Here is an 8,976-nt window from a genome sequence, read left to right as displayed (position 1 = left end):
CGGTGCAGTTGCGTGCAGCGGCGCCGCGTAGACGATGCCTGCCTTCCGCGGGCCACACAGAGCCGGTCCTCAGGGCAAGGAGAAGCGCGCGCTCGCGGCGAGTGAAACCAGTGGCTGGGATGGGAGGAGGGGATGTCCGGCGGCGACCCGTGCGTCGGGATGCTGGCGCACCAGCTCCCGGCGATGGTTGTTCCGTGCCGAGTCGAACGAGCTGGCGTAATCCGTCAGCGAAGTCTCGGCGGAGTGTGCTCGTTTTGCGAGCTTGTCTGCAACCTCGTTGCCCGCGATGCCGACGTGTGAAGGGAGCCATTGTAGGACCACATCACAGCCGCGTTCCTGGAGGGCCAGCAGGCTGAGAGCGGCGCGCTGAGCAAGAAGGGGGCCTCGTTCTTCCCTCGAGAGCTGGCGCAGGGCAGGTTTCGAGTCGCAGAAGATTGCTGCGCTAGTGACGGCTGGCGAATTGCGCAGGAGGTCTGGTCTGCAGCCAGCTGGAGACCGACTAGCTCAGCTGTTGTTGAGGACGCACAGTATCGTAAGCGGCACTGTCGTTCCGAGCTGAGCTGAGGGGCTATGCAGGCGGCCGCGGCTGAGCGATCCTGCAGGACGGACCCATCGGTGAACACTTGCGGCCTCCCGGCCAGGTCCTCATACATCCGCGCCGCGGCCTCCTGTGCAATGGCACTGAGGGGGCTGTGGCGTTTGCATCCAATGCCTGGCAGGTGCAAGTTCACTCGAAGGGGCACTCGACGGTGAGGGGGTGGCCAACGCGAAAGGCGTGCGGGATCGTCAGCCACAACACCGTCGTACACGCCGATAAGTTGGCTGACACGTGAGTTTGGCACAGCACGTAACCGCGAGAGGAGGGGACCTGCATCAGGCGCTCGGTGGAGACGCTGCAAGTGGCACAATGCGCGCAGGTTCGCCGTGGGTGACGCAGGCCACGCACGAGCTTTCACGAGGGTATCGGCCACACAAGAGCCACGAGGCATTCCGTGACACATGCGGGTGACTCGGCGGTGGTCCTGGTCGATCAGTCGCCATTGTGGCGCCTGGAGTTTGCAGATCGGCAGTGTGTAATGGATGGCAGATAGAGCCATCTCCTCGTAGATGGTGCAGGCGAAGGCAGCGGGGCAGCTGTTGCCGCCTGCGATTAGTTGGCGCACGGCCAATTCCACGCGACGCGTCGTCTGGCGTACACGCCGCACCGCCGGGAACCATCGGAGGCGATTGTCTATCGTCAGGCCGAGGTAGCGGCCTGACGATAGACAACTTGGAATACAAATATTCCAAGTTGTGTGCGCTATTTTCTGCAACGATCTGGCTACAAGGCTGTGCAATAAGTAAGCAGGAACACTTGCAGTGAAAATGAAAATTTCACACACAACCAAGCTACACGCACAATACAGGCACTGTGTCCAGCGCCAGTGTTGTGTGTGACTTTGCACGTTCCCACCGAAATTTACCCTGCTCTTTTATAGATCCGATCGAAAAATGTTTGTAACTTTACGGCAGAACACAGTTACGAGTGTTTCCATGCACTGCTTAACAGTCACCACAGGAGGCCTGTTCTATGACTGAGACTCTGACTCGAAAATATGCGCACATGCGAGGTGTATCAGAAACATCATGAGAAAAATAAAACACTCATTCCACTGTGAGAAGGAGGATGACCAGCGGGGGTGTTCAGCACACGACGCAGACGTGGCACAGATATTCGAGCCGTAGCTGATCCCACGTCCACGAAATAAATCCGAAATATCTGCTCAGAACCTCCATTTTGAAGATAGTGTATACTCTTTTAAAGCTTTTTTTTTCGTTCGAGGAGAATGCCTTAGCCTCATACAGCTGAAATGTAAAAACAGAACGTGCAAGTGAACAGCATAGCAGGACACTCACAGTCTAGGAAGACCCAGAGGCACCGACGCCTTACAGCGTTCAGCTTCTACGACACAGGCGAATGTAAACGGCATTCGTTTTCGATCCTCCCATGTGGGCTCCCTGTCCGGACCGAGTACGTCGTCGATCTCTCGCTGGACTCGCAGCTGTAGGGTGTCTGGGTTCGCCGCGAAATTGGCTAAGTTGAAGAGAACAGATGCAGTGGCGCCTAATATGCCAGCGCCGATGAACCCCTTGACGTTTCCCACAAGGTGACGGTCTGCAAAAGAACGCGGGGATGGAAGTTGAAACTATTTGAATAGAGAATCAGCTTTATTAGGCAACAGCAGGCGTGCACTGATTTGAAAATCGCACTTGCTAAATCGCATCACACAAATGCTCTCACGTATGACGCCTAATTCACTTATTCAAATCGATAGGCGGATTTGGCGGAAAGAGAATGTAACACTGTCATGCGCTCCGAATTCCTATCGTTGAATCATCTACACAATTCCATACAACCACTCTGGAAATAAGGGCGTGGCCAATTGTGAAACGCTCCCCACGCCCTTTTCGTTCTATTTAAGGATACTAATCCTAGCATATCCTTTAGCCGCATGCAGGATATAAGCGCTCATGTAGTCCCTATCACTGGCCAATAAATGGCGATGCACGTTATTTTCTTTCTGATGACGAAGGTGAAAATTCGCATACTTTCTCATATTCAAAAACGATCTACCTGAAAACATGGCGTACAAGTGCAGAACTTTATCACAGTATACATCCCGGCATTTCTTTTAATGTTAGCTGGAAAATAACAGCGGCAGAAGCGGAGTGAACTTTCATAAACACAGAGAACGTCGACCTGCGACCGATGTAGATCTGTATGGCGTGTCAGTGGTACTCCGGAGACCATGGCTGCCGTCAGAACAACCTTTTAAACCTTTCCAAAAGTATCAGGTTTGGAAAATTCAGGTATCTTTTCTTCCTTCCTGCATTTATGACTTACCTAAAATAGACTCCTTTCACAAATACGCCACCGGGCGGTGGGCTTTTCGTCCATTTCGATTTTGCAAAGTATTCCACGATATAAATCGCCATGTTTAGGGCAAGGGTGTGTGTCCGTATACGTGCGCCCGTGTAGAATGTCCGTGCGTGGTGGCCGCCGGCTATATCTCAGTCTCCGATATCCCTGAGAAAAAATGCCACTGTGCCTTGCTTCGCAAAGGCTGTACAGCTGACTTCGGTGTCGTAAAAACGGCCCGTAGACTAGATGGACGAAAGATTTGGCGCGGGTGTTGAACTCCAAACCATGCATCGGCTGGCATCCGCCTCGAGATAAGGAAAAATGCTCGTCGGAGCTACAAGCTGCTGACGGAATTACGTCGTCGTTGTAGCAGCATCGCTCACGAAGAAGAGAATGGTGTCCGCCTGAGAAACGAGGCTGGCGCACGAGGCAGGAAGTCTCGAGCGGACAGTGCCGACCACTTTCGTGTATACTCCGTCTCATACCTCAGGTGCAACACTGTGTAGGCCAGTGAGACTTGGAGTGAAAAAAAGGTTCAACTTTTTACGGCCCCGAATGCAGTATGTCGGAACGGAACGACAAAAAAAAAAACAATATTCTTGACCGGAACGAAAACGTAACCGAAACTTTATTACTTTGTTCCGGAGCGAAACCAAATTTTTTAAAATCGTATTCGGTTCACTAGAAAACTTAGCAATCCGGAACAACTGAGATCATGCAACGTGAGCATATATGCATATCTCAGGGTACAGTCATAGCGCGTACCTCAGGCAGGAATTCCAAAGCAAAGATATGTTCAAATTGCGCGAAAAACGAAAACAGTGGCAACCAGAGATGTTTGTCTCTTAACGCAAGTATAGACCGCGCGCCTGTCACGCAGGCCAGCGTTTACAGGGCATTGGCAGCGTTGAAGTTTGTTACAGCGAAAGCTGTTATGAGATAACGACAGACAATTTTGCCGCAATAATTGCCCGCCGCCGCCCCCAGTGTCGGGAACTTACAAAAAAAAGATGAATTGAGAAACAAGTTTCCATGATCGCATGGGATTTTTATGCGCGCCCTCTGCCTGACAGTCGAGTATCCCACCACAGTGTCACGCTGGTGCTTGTAACTACTTCGCAAATATACTCTATACAGGCGTAACGTCGGGCAAGGAACCGCGTTAACATATGTAATATAGCGTGGCAGAAGAGTAATATAACAACTTGGCGTCACACAATGCGAATTGCGCGACGAGTCGGTCGTTGAGTGCTTCCAACCCGTTACGAAGGGCTCAGCCATAATTCTTCATCGTCATCAAGTACAGTACAAAGTTCACTTAATGCCTAACAGATGTGTAACGGGTACAGCGATTGTCTGAAGAATGACGAAAAATGGCATAGTGGGTGCTTTGCTATATGTGTAGTTCAGAAAAATTACGGTGATTTATGGCGTAGTGGGTGCCTTGCATGTTTACTTGTACTAGTTGCCCCATGAAAGTCTACAACGGGTTCTGAAAGGTCGCTCTTTCAGCTTTCGCTATGACTGTGCTGCGTGTTCAGCGAAGGCCTGGATATTTTTTTTTATCATAACAACGGTTTCGGACATCAGAGGGTACACTCAATGACGTGCTGCTGCTGAGATCGTGCTTAATCCCTACACACAACGCCCTCAGCCCGCTAAAGAAATCCTAATTGACTTTTGACAAAATAAATAATATGACTTTGAAGGGTACGCGGTTTGTGCTAGTTGGTAGGAATTCGTGGTACAGTTACTTCCGCTCCTCTGAAGAACGTGGGAAGAACGTGTTTTACACCTGTCAATTTTCTCAAGAGGAGGGCAAGTAATTATATCAGAAATGAAATGTTTTTTTTTTCATGAGTACGTTAACTTCAAATTCTTGCATAAAAAACGGTTCGTTTTCGTTTGGGCACCTTGCTGGAATGTGATTTCTTTTTTTAATTTTTAGGCTGAGAATGCATGAAGATAAGCCGGTCGCGATGCCTCAGGCCCAGGCTCGTGCTACACCTACACACGCATTCACAACCGCGAAAACCGACGAAAACAGACGCGCGGAGTTATACTTTCCGGTGTCCGAACTTCTTGCATAGCTTTAACAGCGTTGCACTTGATGCGTTAAATGGAGTGCAGTCAGGTCCGCCGAGGCTTCACGACAACTGGGACGTGAGCCTCGTCCTTCTGTTCGGCACAATATATTTGTTACCATGGCTTGGCGTCATTACTGCCCTACTGCTTCATCAACATGCCCTTACCCCGCCGACTACACCGACAGACTGCGAGATTAATCGCGCACATTTGGTGCCCCGGAACCGCGCTGTCAGCAAACGTACTACCTAGAGCCCATATTCTCGCAGAACGGTCGATGTCGGAAGCCACTGCAACGCGCTTACGATGGTCCATACCACGTTCTCCATCGCGCGGACAAGCATTTTACGTACAAATCCATAACATGCCTACGTACACAGCCTAGCGCTTCCACGACCATAATGGCAGCGAATTGTGCCGAGCTGCAGCGCGCCCATTTGTTTACACTGATAATATTCTAATGTCCGTGGCTTACTTTTTTTTGTTCTCGTCGTGGTAGCCTCGTTGGTGATACAATGGAACACATCGTATCAGTTATCTTTAGCAATACATTTCCGGCACGATTCCCAACAGGTGAGCTGGCTGCCGCGCTAGCGAAACGTCGCGCACCAGGAGTTGGAGTCTCGCAGAGTGTCGTCCGCCGCGGCGATCTAAACATGGCGGCTTCTGGTAGTTCGCGTGAAGGGCACTCTTTTACGAAAAGTGTTTATTGAGGTATTTTTAACAGATTAGCTGCACAGCACATATTTCTTCGAATGTGGATTAAAACTATACCAACGAAAGCGAAACGAGGGCTGCGTATACGTATAGCTTGATCGCCACAGTGTAAGAGCCCTTCCTTCGTATAATCGAGGAAGCAGAACAGCTCGCTATAATTTAAAGGCCACAATACATTTCCGCCGCTATATGCCACGAGAATTTTGTATCTTGTTTCAACACTGTATCCTTGGGCGCAAAGGCACTCTTGCAAGAAAATCTGTTACGCTGTAGCGTTCGCACACGAATAGACTAAAGTGTATATTTCTATCGCAGCAGTCTTTCACATTACGTCCGGAGTCTTTATTGCGTTTGTCAAAACGGTCAACGCCGATTGTAGGTATCAATTGTGGTTCATGATTTCCTTGGCATTTTGTCTTGGGTAGGCTTCGTTCAATACCAGTGCATGTGATGAATAGAGACATGCCACTGGTCAGATTTCCGGCGTTCTCGATGCTTCCAATATTCCGGCCTAACGTCTTCATTCATTTATTACACAGCAGCATTCTTACTCGTGTTGCAAAAAAATACTTACGAAATTAAAACAAGTTTCCAAGTATACTGACAGAAAAAAACGCAGTCTAATGGAAAGAATGCCAGTTTTACAATTTCAATAAAACGGAAGCGCCGTGCAAGTCTAATGCCTCCTTCAGCCATTTATAACTGTATTACTATTACAAAACTTGTTATTTATCACTGTAACCCACTTTGCTATGTGAAGTGCCCGAAACGTTTTTGAGATGCACATTTCGTAAATTATACTAAATAAATGGCGTTCTTAATTCCTCACCGAAACAATTTAGGCATTGTTACTTTCTACAGACACTCATTAATATTTCGTCCGAGAGCATTACACATTTACTCACATTTAAACTTGGAATTCGTATCTTCTTTTGATTCTTCAACTTTCTCGATATAACGTCGGACGAAATTTCGCTTTCTGTCGTCGATGTTCGTAGACGGTGTTGTCAAAATTTCGTCGCTTCGAAAAAGAAAATACATCAGTGTTCAGCAATTGTTTCAACATAGTTCTCACTTACTGCTTCGAATATAACGTCTTGTTTACAGCGATGTCATAATCCTCCACTGTGTAAATGAACATCGCTTTGGGCGGTCTTTATATAATTGAGTTCGCACATTACATTGAAGTGACAAACCATATATATCAAGCGGTTCATCATACAGAATGGCATGTGGTCATCGGAAGGCAAATAATTTCGAGACAAACTTGAACAGACATATCATCACGTGGTTGTGATGCTGAAGAACTAACCAGTCAGACAATAAAGATTGCGTTATCTATTGGGTGGGCTTGGGCGAAAGAATGACAAGCAAGTAAAACTTGTAGTGCAATGGTGGTGATGTTTGTATTCATCGGTCGGTCGGTCGGTCGGTCGGTCGATAGATAGATAGATAGATAGATAGATAGATAGATAGATAGATAGATAGATAGATAGATAGATAGACAGATAGATAGATAGATAGATAGATAGATAGATAGATAGATAGATAGATAGATAGATAGATAGATAGATAGATAGATAGATAGATAGATAGATAGATAGATAGATAGATAGTCAAAGTGATGAAGGTACCCTAAGAAATTATTTGAATTTAATAATACTATACGGACAATTTTATACTGATGTGTACGCATTCAACAACATATAAAATGCAACAGTGCCAGTGGACTCTTTCTCAGCTTATTTAGGAATTCGGCGGAAGCCGATGTTTTATAAACTTTACAAGAAGCCTACGAGTTGCAGCTGTAATTGAAGCAGTAATTCACCACCTAAATATTCTTAGCGAAGCAGAATCATTCAGCTTCCGCAAATGTTAACTGAGCGGTGAAACCTTAAGCTCTCCAGCACACAGACAAATGCTGGAAAACTAATTACGGGATATGCTCATAAATTTCTAAGTATGGGCAGTCGATAGCGTAGTTGGACCCAAATCTATGGGCCACGGTACCGCAAGCCCACGCGGCAACTTACACAGGTTGCGCATGCGGGCTGCGAGCGTGGTGCCACTGTTTCCAGAACGTTCTACGTACACCACTGCTGACATTTTATCCTCGTCCCTAGCGCCACCTCCTCGCTTGCCCTCAATGCCCCCACAGCGCTGCTTGTCAAGCGAACGCTGCAAAGACGAAGTGTACGCGCATCTTGCGGCTCACGTGATCTTTTCTGCACCTCATAAGCGACCTTGATATAGAAAGACCTAAGGCTTTAGCCCTAGAAAGTCTAGGTCCTTGCTGCATATCGTGAATGTGTGCGCTTTTCTATGGCAGTTGAGTGGTGCTACTTACATTATAAACTGGTCTAATTCCTCCATGAGAGCATGTCCTTTGCCGATACTCGTGTAGGGCACGTATCGGAGCAGCCGTTGGATGAATGGCGGCGCGAACACGAGAATATCTGCAACGCCGAATACCTTGAGGAGCCTGCTAACCAAGCTCTTGAACTGGAGTCGTAGGGTGGAGTTGTTGGGGATACAGCTGCCATGGAAGAAAGCTGCGATGTTGCATGTCAGGCATTCCGGAATATATCGACCTATTGGCATCGGCTCCCCGTTTGTTTTGTCTATCTTTTCCTTGAGGAGCTTGAATTCCGTCTGGTGGATTAAATACGGGAACATGAAACGCGTCGGAAGGTGTGTGAGAAACAAAAAAAAAATAATGATGCGTGCTGAAGATGCCCAACAAAAAAACACGGAACGACGTGGAAAGGAGGAAAAGAGTCGATCACACAGAATAGAAAAAGGGGTCGTCCTGTTCTTTTTGTATTTTTTTTAATTCTGTGTCACCGTCTTTTATGCGCCTTTTCACGTCATGAGTCAAGACCACCGCGCCCAACCTTCTACAGTGCTGTAGCCTGAATGCTCGTACAGTAACTACGCAAAGAAGGCGGGGTGCTGAGAAATATGAAGAATAAGACTCACTGCATTCTGAATAACGGTAGAAAAATGGGTGACCTGTGTTAAAGTCGGTGTCAGACTTAAGCAAGAAACCGAGAACGATGCATCGTCCGTTTTGTTCCCCTGTCCTTTACGCTGTGAACCATGAGTGAGATAGAAATTGCGTCATAAAAAGCAGTTCGCCTTTTTTCTTACGTTCGAGCATGTTGTACAATCTTGCTGCACCGGCAACACGAGCCAAAAACTGCATTGTCTACCTGGTATTTCAGAAATATCAAGGTAACTGTAAAAGGAGCTACCATGCACGTTCATCATCA

At 47.6% G+C, this 8,976-nt stretch overlaps 1 protein-coding gene across 1 annotated transcript in view; it reads left to right on the top strand.

The window, feature by feature from the left end:
- LOC119374462 (uncharacterized oxidoreductase SERP2049) overlaps positions 1–8,976 on the top strand; it is a 177,324-nt gene that overhangs the window by 131,948 nt on the left and 36,400 nt on the right. The gene's annotated exons all lie outside the window — the stretch shown is intronic.

This window comes from Rhipicephalus sanguineus, chromosome 11, assembly GCF_013339695.2.
Source record: "Rhipicephalus sanguineus isolate Rsan-2018 chromosome 11, BIME_Rsan_1.4, whole genome shotgun sequence".
NCBI classification, from domain to species: Eukaryota; Metazoa; Arthropoda; class Arachnida; order Ixodida; family Ixodidae; genus Rhipicephalus; species Rhipicephalus sanguineus.
This window is presented reverse-complemented; position numbering and strand designations above follow the sequence as displayed.